Source organism: Phalacrocorax carbo, chromosome 6 (genome assembly GCF_963921805.1).
Source record: "Phalacrocorax carbo chromosome 6, bPhaCar2.1, whole genome shotgun sequence".
In the NCBI taxonomy this organism is placed as follows: domain Eukaryota; kingdom Metazoa; phylum Chordata; class Aves; order Suliformes; family Phalacrocoracidae; genus Phalacrocorax; species Phalacrocorax carbo.
In genome coordinates, this window is record NC_087518.1 from 6,784,257 (window position 1) to 6,797,746 (window position 13,490).

Here is a 13,490-nt window from a genome sequence, read left to right on the forward strand (position 1 = left end):
GTTTAGTTCACTTTCAATTATGTGTGTGATTACATCTGGGATCCTAGTGATCATTGTACTTGGTGATAAGTAAACAAGAGATTTTCTGCTCTGTGCTTGGACAGCTGAACGGTTAACAGACTCTGCTTGCTCTAATGAGCTCTCCATTCCTAATATTTTTCCATTGTTTCAATTTTCTGATTAAATTTTAAAGTTACCTTTACTATTTCTACTGCTTCTGTTGATATGTATTCAACAATATCTTCAGTGAAGGTCGTTCTAATTTATTATTTGTACAACGTTGACCCATAACTGGTATTTATTTATTTATTTTGCTAAGTGCTCTACAAAGGGACATTAAAAAACACTGCTGAGATGTTATAAGTGGACAAACAAGAGTTTTAAAGAGAAGTTATTATTTTTCTCTTTTTGGAAGATAAATACAAAGAAAATAAGTCCCTTGCCAGTTGTCATACACTGGATATGTTGTGGAATTCAGAATAGAACCAAAACTCCTTATGTCTAATTAAGTCTTTCCTATTCAAGGGATATAACAGACTTACCCAAAAGGGGTACAGTGTGTTACATACCTTGCCATAACCACCTGGAAGGTGTTTTTGCTGCCAGGGAGGAAGGGGGAAACTACAGCATAAGTTTGGTAGCATGAGATTACGAAATGTAGCCCAAATAAATGACTTGCCTTCCTAGATCCTCAGCTTGTGAGAGAGATTTTGTATTCCTAAAGCAGCTTTGTTCCAGAGGGTCTTGGGTTGATTTACAGCTTTTTCTGACTCATTGCACAAATGCTGTAATATATGCCTGTCTCTTTTTGGAGGATTGGTGCTGCTTCTAATGCTGTTGTCTGGCATCTGACACCAGCATTGCCCTTCTGCTGAGCAACAGCAAAATTGAAGTCCTTGCCAGCAGCTCTGTTAGTAGAAGAGATCAACGCCCCAGATTCTTGATGTGTTCTCTAGGTAAATGCTCAGTTTACGTTTATCAACTTGTTCTAGAAGAGCTGTTTTCATAAGAGCATACTTGCAATAAATAAATGCCTCTAAACTGTAGTAATGTCATTTAAAAGACTGCTTTTCATAGCACAGTGTCCCCAAGCACTGCACTGTGATGTGGTGGTGGACTTGGAACGGATCTGCTCACCTTGGAATTTGGAATATGCTGATTATGTTGAGTTCATAAGGATGTTTTTTTTGAAGGTTAAGGCTGCAGGGTTTCTCAGTGCATGAAAAGGAGACTCCTACACCTGAAGCCGTGGAGTATGTACTATTTTCCACTTCAGTTACCTTACTGATTAGTTGAGCAACTAGATCCCCTTTGCAAAACAGGATTATCTAGACAGTGATAAAAGGTGGAGGTTTTTTCCAAATGATGACTTCACTTTGGTGAACAAGCAGCACATCTCCCATTGATTTTCTTTGTGCCTTTTGCTTGTTAAACAATTACTCTTAAAAAACAAACAAACAAGTTGGACAAGATGATCTCCAGAGGGCCCTTCCAGCCCCTACCATTCTGTGAAAAAAAAAAACCCAACAAGTGCCCGCCCAACCAACCAAAAAACCATCCTCCCCAAAAGACATCCCCCTGCTCCTCAACAAAAAACCCCAAACTGCCTAGGCAGTGTTTTCAGCTTGTACTTTAAGGTATAGAACCTTGTATAGGTATGTATAGTGACCAGATTTTTCTCATTTAGATGAAAATTCACAAAGGTAATTGGTGAGAATAACAGCCTGTACCAACCTTCAAGAGACTTTTTGCATTTTATAAAGTACTGTAGCTTTATTATTGTTATGAGGACAAAGTCACCCACCATGAGAAATTAATATTGCTGTTAGAACACTTCAGGGGCCATTCTACACTGCTCTGTGTGAGTGTGACATTCCCATTAATACTAATAGAAATTACGTGCACTCAAAAGAAGAGCAGTTTGGTAACACGGATACAAAGTTTGTTCATTATGATCATTTTATATAAATGATAGTCAATGAGATTTTGCCAGAAAAATCACTACAGGCTACACTGAACCTGGAGGCTCAAGCCTGTGAAATGCCACTGTTGCATTTTACTGTTCATTACCAGTCCTGGAAATGAATATGGCTTTCTGGTCCTTCGAGATGTAATGCCTTGTAAAAGGTGCAGATGTGAGCAAGACGAAGTGGGAGGTCAGCTCTGGCTTCACTCTTCTTGCCCATACTGTACAACAAAGATAGATGATCATGCATTCAGTGTTGTACACCTCTGGGCCTGAAGTTCAGAGACTTTTAAATCTCTTCCTGACAATATGAATTTTTCAGTTTGGAAGGTATCTAAGGGCATGGTCAGATCACAAGTGATTAAGCAGTGCACCTTAACAAGGTACCAGTCTTTAGCTGAAATGCAGGTACCATACATACTTGTGGTCTATGGAGATACCAAGTAATGTGAAGTAGCTTAAACTGAATGAAGGTTGCAGTTAATGTAAAGATACATTAACTCTCTGATTTATAGTTGTCTGCCTCAGCCATAGCCTGCATTGTACCCGCCAAGTAGTGGTTATTTAGGGACATTGGATGATCCAACACTAGCAGTGACTTCTTTATTTAAGTGAAATGTTTCAGAACTGACTCTTTCCATTTAGATCTCGGTATTTAGTCATAGAAGACCTCTCAGCACAGGAATGGGAACATGAATTCTTTGTCCACTCACTGGAGTTAGGTTTCACTTTGTGACAATCTATACTGTCATGAGGTCGCACTGATTGGTAAGGGCATTTACACAAAAATGTGTAAATCATAGGAATCCAGTATGTCTTCTGCTCTTTAATGTATGTGCTGAGTGAAGGTTTGGAAATCCCCCTCATGGCTCTTGGCTATAGAGTTCTTATTTGTGTTCTCTGCAGTTCAAGGTTGTGGATGGATATGCTTTCTTCACTCTTTCTTTTTTTTTTTCTTTTTTTTTTTTTTTTTTTCTTTTTTTTTTTTTTAATTTGAATCATCAGGGAGGTTCTTCACAGAAATGCCTTCCAGCCAGGAAACTTCTTGCTGAGTCTTCTGAGTAGACGGAAGGTTTGGTTCAAACATGAAAAGAAAGCTAAGAGGGACAAGGTTCGTCCAGTCCCATGAATGAACTCTACAGGGAGACAGAAGAGTAGCAAGGTAACATTGGTAAGATAACCCTACCCTGACATACTCCATATTATTTATATAAAGGGTTATTCACTAGACTTTTCAAGGACAGCTGGCCTGTAGCCTTCATATCCCTGGGACTTCAGAGAGCCACAATAAATGGAACAGTAATTTTTGTGCACCTTAAAGGAATGTCTGCAATGCCATCCATCAGCCACCGTGAAAGGAGGAACATTGCAAACTGTAAAAGTAGCTTAAGAGATAAGAAAAAATTAGGTACAGGATGCATTTGTCTGTTGTATAGTAGTATGCAGATTCACCTAAGCTCATGTGCTGAATGATTTTCCAGTTTACAGAAACACAATATTTTTTTTCTTTACCATATTTTTTTTACAAATATGCCTATTGCTTAAAATTCACTAGAACAAGTGATTTGCAAGCAAAACTGTCAGCTGTTTGCTTACCCTTTAAATTAAGTGGCCCACAAAGTAATCTACTACAGTGGTAAAATCAATGTAAAATACATTACTGTAAGTCCCAACAAAATAAAGGAGGTGCTTTGTAAAACAGCACTGGTATTCGCAGGACTAAACTCTGCTGTCACTTGGATTCAAATGAAACTCTGGGAGCTGATGAGTTCGCACAGGTCCAGATGAATGCACAATGATGTTCTCTAGTCTGTCTTTTGAAGATGTGCCTGCAGACAGCAGGAGGTATTAGCAAATCCATGAGGAATATTGCCAGAAGAGTACAGAAACGGTACTGCAACTTTCAAAAACTTTTACGCAGTCTTTGGAAAGTAACGGGAAAACTACTTCATTCTACTTTAGACCATGGATTAGGCTTAAGTGTCTAACAGTGGTTAGCAGTGAGCTGATGGCTTGCTGGCAGTGGTTAATGCACATTTATTTGGCAGAGACTGTGCAAATTGTAATGTGACTGGGCTGAGTGTCTAAATATGTATTTCAGGTCCTGTAATGAAGAGGCCACAGGGGTGCTCTGCACTGTTAGCGGCCCAGATTGACTGGGGTGTGTGTGAAGGTATTGAGCTTTCTCTCCACATGGTGCTGTGTCCCTAGACGTTTTCTCTGTACCTGTGCTACAAATTCGTTCCCATCTTCCGACAGTAAGGAAAATACTAACAGTTGCAAAGGGGATGTGAATTCTTGCAGCAAGGGCTAAAAAGAACATTTTTTTGTCACTTAAAGCAAAGCAGACAAGGTAGTTTATCCCACAGGACGCTAATGAGCCACCTGATAACACCGAGTACACACCTGACCTCTTGACACATGAAGCGAAGATGACAGATGTACTGTCAAAATACAAATCTATCAACTTCATCATGTAAATCTACCCACAGATGCTTTACAGTAGAGATCTGAGGGGAAACAAACATTTTAACTTACAGAGTAACCTTGTAAACAGGAACTTTTTACAAAAGAGTCCAGTTAATAATTTATGAATTGTAAGTGTCATGAGAAAAGGATACTAAGCATTGATTTTTGGCATTGAATGACATCAAAGTCAATCCCCCAGTTTCCACAGTAATGACGCGCTCACTGTTCTAGTGTTGGGGTGTGTTGATATTCATAATGCATTTGCATAAAATCCTGTCTTTCATCTTTTATATTATTAATTTTGTGCTCTCCATCTCTTTCCCAAATGTGTTGAGTTGCTTCCTTAAACACACAGACTTCTATTCTGCAAGTGAAAAGCATCTCAGAGGCACTTCAGGGCAATGATTTTTGCTCTTTAATTAGGTTTGTAAAGAGTTTGGTACTTAGAGTAGGAATTAATATTTTTTTTCTTGTTTATAAGTAATTTATTGTGACCTCTCCAAATGATAGTGCTTGCCCTGTGTGAAGACAGTTAATTTTCCAAGATGTGACAAGCATAGTTTTTAATTAGATTGGGGTAATCATGTCAAAAAAACCCCTTTCTTTTGTGATATTTGCATTCTTTTAGCAAAAGCTTCCCAGCAACAAAACAGATCTGGAGTGCTGGAGTTTATTCAAGAGGAGAATTCTTGACCTGTTTATAATATCTTTCAGGGCTCTGTTCAAAGAGCTGCATTTGTGGCGCAATATGTTTATCTATGATGAATGTATCAGTATTTTAGCTTTCATTTTAGGAAGGTTCTATCCAAATATCTCTAAATATTTTTGCAGGGAAGCCCCCAAAATGTGGGTTGACTATAGGTCTGATCGTCATTGTTGTGTCTTTCCTCCCTTGTGCCCTTTCTCCTTTTACTTACCTACCAGGTTACCTTCCTCACCATAACAGGTTGTCTTCCATGAAGGTCATAAAGACTTTCATAAAGGTCCTTCATAAAGACCTACATAAAGTTCTTCATCCTGAGTTCCTTTTCTGACAAGCAATGATGAGGAATGGAGATCTGTGAATCAGCAGGGGGCAAGCGACCGACTGCTGAGACCTAAGTCTTTTTAGTGCAATTGCCGTGGCCTGCAGCACACTGAGGTGAGTTCAGCACATTGACTGCTCCTGGATCTGGTCACTCCTCCTTTCCCAAGCTTTGACCCTCTGCTCCACTACTGAGAACATCACACACTGGCCAGGGCAGAGGAGAGAAGAGCAGAAGTGTTTGGAAGTGTAGGGGGAGCAGGAGAACCTGCTGAAATTGATGCTCTTGAACTGGGTGAAAATGGAAAGCTGTAGCTGTTGGTCTTTCCTTTTGGCTCAGGATGGAGGCTTGGCCACATCGAAACCAGCTGTCCTCCACAACAAAACAAGGCTCTGGCATTGAGCAATGATGTGACAAGTTCAGTCCCTTTTGGACTGGTTATGACTTGGGAAGGCTGGCTGAGCTGTGTGGGGAGGTCGTGCTGTGGTGTGTTGACAGGATTTCACAAATGAAATATTGGTTTATCTATTCAAGCATCCCATTGGAGTTCTGTAGTCAAGGCAGGTAAAAGGAGTGGGCTTTTCAACACAATCTATAACCCCCATAATCACCTTTGAAGATATTTTAGTTAATAGTTCTGATGAGGCTATTTCTAAAGGAGGAGCAAAGTCTGATTTGATCCGATAGGCTGAGATATGCATGTTTGTAAACCTATGGTTTAATGGACTGATGGCAATTTTAGAGATGGTACAGTCTGCTGAATTGCTACAGGTGCATTGATGGGTTAGACCCTATAGGCCTATTCCAAGCCATCAATGTTCACCACGTCAAGAATATTTCAACAGAGTTATGTTCCTGGGTCATTGACCAGGTGATCCATACATATGTAGAATTACAGTCTGTCAGACAAACTCTGAAACCGAGGCAGAAGTGTTTTCTGTGCTTTCCAACGACATTTTTTTTTTTGCCTTAGAGGAGTCTCAATTCAAGGATTGCTTTGGAGATTCCAGAGGTTTTTTTAATGAAGGAATGACATTATTGAGCCTACCAAAGATGTTCTCCCTGCTCCATAAGTAGCTATATAAATGAATAAGTAGCCTCTGAAATGATAAACTAAATTCTTTCCTTTCTTATAATTTTCTACCACAGCACAGTACTTTCTGGGGTATGATTCATTATATCTTCAAATCTAGGAAAAATCAATATTTGATGAATAACAAAGTCAATCCTTTATATTTTTTTTCCTCTGTCAAGTCCATAAATGTCCTGATCTGCATTATGGGGATCAGCTCTCAGTTGATTTTAGGGAATGGCCAAGCAGGAGACTAGAAGAGAGGGTCACCTGCTTGAGAGAAGTGCTGGATTTGGTTCTGCTGTTAATCAGAGTCCTGCAATGGAGCTTGTATTTGAGATCCAGCTGCAGACTGTTACATACAAAGAATGACAAGATGGTTGAATAAATGCAGATAGTCTTTTAAATGCAGTGGATATCCTAGTGTGCATGTTTATCAATAGAATTTCTGCATGAATGATGGAGCCCAAAGGTTTTCAATCAATGTCTGAAAGCAATTGCATCCTTCTTTGCTTTATTGCTTATGACAGTGAGGGCTGAGAAGCTGAGTCTGTTGCCGTTCTGTCCCTGAGGCACAGGTCCAAGGGAGAAGCCAGACCACAGTGTTTGCCTGGTGTGGATTCCTGTAGCCCACCTGCCTACAACTCTGCTGTGTAGGAAGTGGGTAATGTAAGATATAAGAAGCTTTGCCAACTTGTCTGTCAAACATTGACTGTGTGCAGCTACCATGAGGCATTACAGGATATGTAGTGGAAAACTTGGCTGGGTGGTAAAAACTACATCTATACTCATTCCACCCATTTTGTAGATCCAAAGTTTTTTAAGCTTCTGTTTTCCTTTCCCTTCCTTTCTTATATCCAAATTGTGTAGAAACACACATTCAAAAGGCAATGAAGAGATAGTTGTTAAAGCCTCCTGCACTGCTGTTGCATGGACAGAAGTTGATGAGAGCCATTTTTCCTTTCAAAATAGCATATTTTGTTCTTCAAGAACATTTACTGTATTGTGCAGCAGGGGAAGCTCTTCATAACAGCATTTGGTTCTTACAGACAGGTGCTACAGCATCGTTTCCCATAAAGGATGGGCTTAAGGTTTGCCAACTGCTCCACAGCTGCAACCAGATGCCAATCTGACACAACATAGCCATCCTGAGAGAGTATGGGAAGCTGTTAGCTTGCTGATGCTGCTCTAATTTACCTGTGACTGTAGAGATCGCATCAAGTCACTGTGGAAATCCATAAAAGGATTTCCTTTTATGAAGCTGGAATGGCTTTTACATTCTAATGCTGCAGTGTGCATGGCACAGCATAGCTTGCATTATCACTTTTGCTCTTTGCCCTCTTTGTAGTTCCTGCAGGGACTGATTTGGATGAGCGGTAAATGTGTGCTGAAGGCAGGCGGACTGGCATATAATGGTGAGCCCAGTGTCAGGAGTGGAGATTTTCCAATGGCAGAGTGATCAGCTGCTAGCTTTAATCAGTCTCCAGCACTGGCTTAACCAGTTGGATGCTGCAAAGGAACAAGGAGTATCCCATATTTACCAGTGCTTTGCTCATTTGCATGGCAGGGAAGTACTGAATGCACAATGTTGTGCTGCCATCAGGTTGCAGTAAGGAAGAGACAGACAGTGCCAGATGAGAAGCTGTGAATCTAAATGTTCCTTATTTCTTTTATCCCTTTCCCCCATGTTTCTAAATTAGCTTGATCTTCAGTGGTTGATTGAAGTTGTGTTAACTGAAGGCAAAATGTTGTATTTTATTATGTATTATGAGCAGAAGGAACCCTTTTATTTTCATTTCTTTACTAAATAAAAGGTTAGATTTGCAGAGGTGTTACTTTAAGACATATTAATCAAAATATGAAATTCATTGATTTAGCTTTATAGGCCAATATGAACTTTTCTTTGGGTTTTTTTTTTTTTGTTTCTGCAGCCCAAGGAGACTGTCTTCAGTAGTCCTGCAGATGTCTCTGCAAATCTTAATAAATCCTCAAACTTCAGTTAATGTCTTATGTATATTAGTCACATGTGAATTTAATCACCATTATGAGAGCCTACCATGGGTCATGGTTGCAAAAACCATTTCCCTTGGAAATAATTACCCTCAGCTGCAGTATAATGTGTTAATAGAATTGCTTTAAAGCAGGATAGCAGCCCTATTAACACTTGTCACTGCTCTGTGTATTTTCAGTATGTCTTTCTCTTCTATTGTGTACCATTAGAATGGAAATGGCTTGGATGCAGTAAAGAGCCTGGTACACACTGGCAGCTCTAAGCAATGAACTGACAAGTGATTTATTCCAAAGGAGACATCTAACGCTCCAACGGAGGCTGTTTCCTAGACGAACTTGGTCCAGCTCTGCAGCCCTGCTGCTGAGAATACTCAGGTGAAGTGGTGTGTTTAACTGCTCTTTCGCTGGCTGCTGCTTGGTGTTTGTAAGAGCTGCTGAGCCAGGCTGTATAGCTGCATATGCCAATAATAGTCTGTGGTGAACTTTTTTTGGGTAAGATGACCTCAAATGGAACAGAACTGTGAGCAGGAGATTTCTCCAACCCGTAGGGGAGTGTGCAGGTGCTTCTCTGCCTCAATCTGCCCCAGTAATCCTGGATCTACCTATGCAATGTGGAGCTGCTTCAGCTAGTTGGAGTGAGGGTGCCCTTCCCATACCGACATGAAATGGCAAAGGTGTGTGCTGGTGAGCTTTGGGTTGAACTCCTTCAGATGGAGGAAGCGCTTGGCCCCCAAGCCCTGCACCCTGTGAAAGAAGAAAGCAATGAGCAGTGTAAGAAGTGCAAGAAAAGGGGAGAATTGGCAAATCATTTGGCTGGGTGATGGTTACACTCAGAAACAGCATTTGTCTTTCACGGCATCAGCAACCTTCCTCACAAAACACTCTGTTAAGTTTGAAGCAATTGTATAAAACACGTGACTATATGCTTTGTTTCTGCAATTAACTTGTTGGCATAAAAGTCATTATCTGATGACATCTGGGAGCAAAAAAAAACGTTGTCTGGGGCAAATGAATTCTGCTCATCTTTGAAATAGCCTTTAAGGCAAACACTTATCTGATTTTGTGCAAACAACCTGATCACTTTTTTGGCAATTTAAATCAGCTGGCATCATCACCATGTTTCAGACTTTGTCCCAAAGCCAAAGGTTGATAAGTAATAAAAGTTTAAGACAAACCTGACCTAATGCAGGCCTCCCAGAGCTTAGAAAAAGCTCATAATATTTCAGCCACAGCAGGTGCATTCTGTAATCCTTTATTAAAAACTCCTGCCACACCACCCCCCCCAACATGTGATGGGGTCTTATGCAGATTAAATCTGACATGCTATGAAGTCACTACAACTTTTTTCCTTATCCCTAATTAAAGGAAAGAAAGCCAAAAAAATAAAATAAAAGTACTTCTAAACAGAACTGTGAGGCAGGTGGGCAGGAATAATTGTGTTGTGTTTGGCAATCACTAGGCCTGAAGTTCACAAGATGGGGAAGGTGCTTGACCTACTGTTCTTCCTGTGTGTGCGTTTAAATTAAATCGTAGGCTTTCTGTGAAAGGTAACTGACATTGTTTAATTAAAAGCCTCTTTTCTGTTCTACCTGGACTTCTAATTCCAGTGCAATGTGTGGGCACACGGTGCTTTGTCTTCTCAGGGTATAATTAGACTTAGTAATGCAGCTGTCCTGTTTACAGTGTAAATCCCCCTAATGATAAATGGAGTAGACTTATGGAGAAACCCTGACGGTACTTCAGACAGGGAGAGTGGATGATCTTTGCAAATAGCTGGTAGGTAGAGAGTAAATCATTATCTGCTAATAAGCCTCTGATTGCTGGGTGTTTTAAACCATGGAAGATGAGAAAACTTGACTTTGCTTTATATTAGTCCTGGCTGCAGAGCTGGAGCACGAACAGGGAGTAGCCGGTTTGTTTATGGGCAAGATTCTGACCTTGAATCTTGATAAGCTCTGTGAGAAATCTTGGTGTGTTAGAAGCTTTTGGTGACAAAAAGGCTTTAGAAACAACTGCTCCCAAGAAATGTGGGGAGCAGGTTTAGTTATCTGTGTTCTGAAAGCACCCAGCGACCTCAATCAGATGCAAGGCACTGCCTTGGTGCTCCATGGCCAAACAACAGGAGGCCTCTGTGTCCCTAAAAGCCCACAGAATCAGGAGATGGAGTAGATCAAGGCTGGGAATGAGGACATGCTTTTACCCTCGTTTGCAGGTGTGGGTCTGGTTCCTGAGGAGAGCAGAGCACGCCAGCTGCAGTCACTGACTTCTGCTGAGGCAGAACTGGGGGACAAGGAGGGGGAGGTCATTTCAGCTGTCAGCTTTCAGAGACCAGAGACTGCTCAGTGGGGAAGAGATGAGGAACATATGGTGTCGTGGGAGGAGGTGACAGCGGTACTGAAGAGCAAGAAATATAATGAGAAGCAAACTTTTGGTAGGGTGCCGACTTCAGGAAATGCTGTGGCAGAGGGCAGGAACTGGTGAGAGCAAGGCTGCATGTGCAGAGGAGAATCAAAGCATGTAGAGGTGGGAACTGCGAACAGGGGTGACTCTTGGGAGAGAAATTAGCTTCCATCATGCATGTACTTCTCATGGCATATGTCAGCCTGGAGGCTACTGGAGTTATGACGTGAGTTAGAGGAGCATTTTGAAAGATGGACGATCTATGCCCATATGTTGCTCTCCAGAGGAATAAAACTGGAAGCCTCTGCCGATTACTCTCTAGCTCTGATTTTGATTCAGGAGGGGACAGGATCTATTTGTCTGGATCACATGATTGTGAGGATACTCTCCTGGAGGGAGGGACAGGCCCCAAAGGAGATGTGCCACCAGCCCTCATGCCTTGGGGGGCTCACTGAGGCTCTAGGAGATGCGAATGGGGAGGAAGGAACCAGTGAGGAGTTCCTTCAACAGGACTGAATTCCATTTCTCCTTGCTCCATGCTGCTTCAGCTACATGGGATCCGCTGGATTGTATTACTTTTGTTATGTAGTTACACCATATTGTCATCGGCACCGGTGCAGCCATTGCACAAAAGAATTTTCCCTGTGATGTCTGATGCCCATCCCAGGTGTGTTTAGCTCACCAAGGAGACAACCTAAGAAACTGTTTATCAGCATGTTCCCTGACCATGGTCAAGAACTTCTGGACAGCCGAAGATCTGCTAAAGTTGTTGTTCAAGTGGTGTACTCAAGTGGAGTTTGTGTGTCTGTAACAGCTCAATGGGGATTGTTTTCCTAATCTATGAGAAACTTAAGATTTGATAAATATTTTTGTCTCAAATTAAGGCAAAAAACCAAAATATCAACAATTTTCATTCATCAGCTGGGAGAGTTTCAGAGGAGGGAACAGATTTATTTGAAAAAATGCATTTCAGTAAATCGTGATTACTGCAGTTTGAGTTCAGGAAATACTTCTTTTAAATTTAAGTCTGATCTTTATAGATTTCAAAGGAAGAAAGTGGTTCTATATGAAATGCAGGTTGTTTCAAGTAAAAAGTATATAAAAAAAGTAATTTATATCAGATTTTTTTTCCTAAGTAACATTTTTTTTTGAACCATCCTTTATCTAAAAAATGTTTTGATTTAGGTGAAATGGCATTTTCTGATATGTTTCCCCCCAAAATTCCCAGCCTGTTGTCCTCATGCTCTAACAGCACCCTTCAGTGGCTTTTTGCCAATACGTTTGTTGTTTTATGTATAATTATACTAGAATTACATTAAAAGAAAAAAGTTTTTCCATAATGAAAATAACCTCATGAGGGATAAAAATGGATATAGAGTTGTAAATAAAATGCTCTGCAAAAAGTGAAAGTTGCAGTGCAAGTAAATCCATGCTCGACTTTCAGGTCTGAGATGGTAATAAATTGAACACAGAGCATTACACAGACACTGTCAGATGTAAAATATATTAATCTTGTCAGAGAGTGTACTAACTCTCCCAGATTTATGATCAGGCACACTTAAGTGCTGTTCTTCTCATTAATCTTGATTTACAAACAGTAGCCTTCAGAACAAGGGGTCAGAAGAGACAAGAGAATCATAGATGTGTCACTTGGATAACACACCTTCCCCAGCTACCCTGTACCTTTCAATGACATCCTTCCATCTTTAATTACTGAAAGGTCTTTTATCTTGTCTGCGTAAGGGCAGAACGTGATGAATGATGTGAGGGGTTGCCTGTGCTACTCCGAGTGTGTTTTTAACAACTGATGCCATGGACGTTGGTGGGAACAGCAAGATAATCACATCTGCCACTAGCAGGACTCGATGCTGAGAAAATTCAGGGGACAGGGATGTTCTGGGAAGGGGAACAAAATAGGAGGAGAATGGTTGAGGATAGTGAAAACAGCCTTGTGAAAAAAAGCAGTTCCTGAAGAAACTGCGTTCTGAAGTCGGCTTAACACATATACCTTGTATAAGTTCATGTCCATCTGCAAAAGACTGTCCCTTTGTAGTTCTTAAAAATATGGGGAGCTGGCAAACTGAACTTCTTTCAAAGCAAATAAACCCCCTACTTCCACTAGTCGATACTGGAGACAAATCAGTCTTTCTGCACGCTGGTATACTAGGTAGGATAACATTGCCCTGCACGCTTGGCAAGGTGGTTGAGCTGGAGGAGGAGTAAATAACAAGCTTCCCAAATCTACGTGTAATTCATACAAGGAATGAACAAAAGAATTCACATGAGGAAGCTGCAAAATCTCCAGATGTGAGAAGGTAAGTGTATACCAAATGAAAACAGTTTTTAACTTCCTCTCTGATATGGTGTGTCATCAAAAAAAATTGCCAAGGATGGATTGAAGCACAGACGAAATTGCATTCAGCACATTCTTCCTGCTCTTGCTTTTCTGTACTTTCTCTAAGGGTATTAAACAGCTGAAGCAGCTGTACGTTGTGGGCAAGTTCAGTAGCAGTGATAAGTGTCTATTGGACTATGTAGAGCCTCTTCC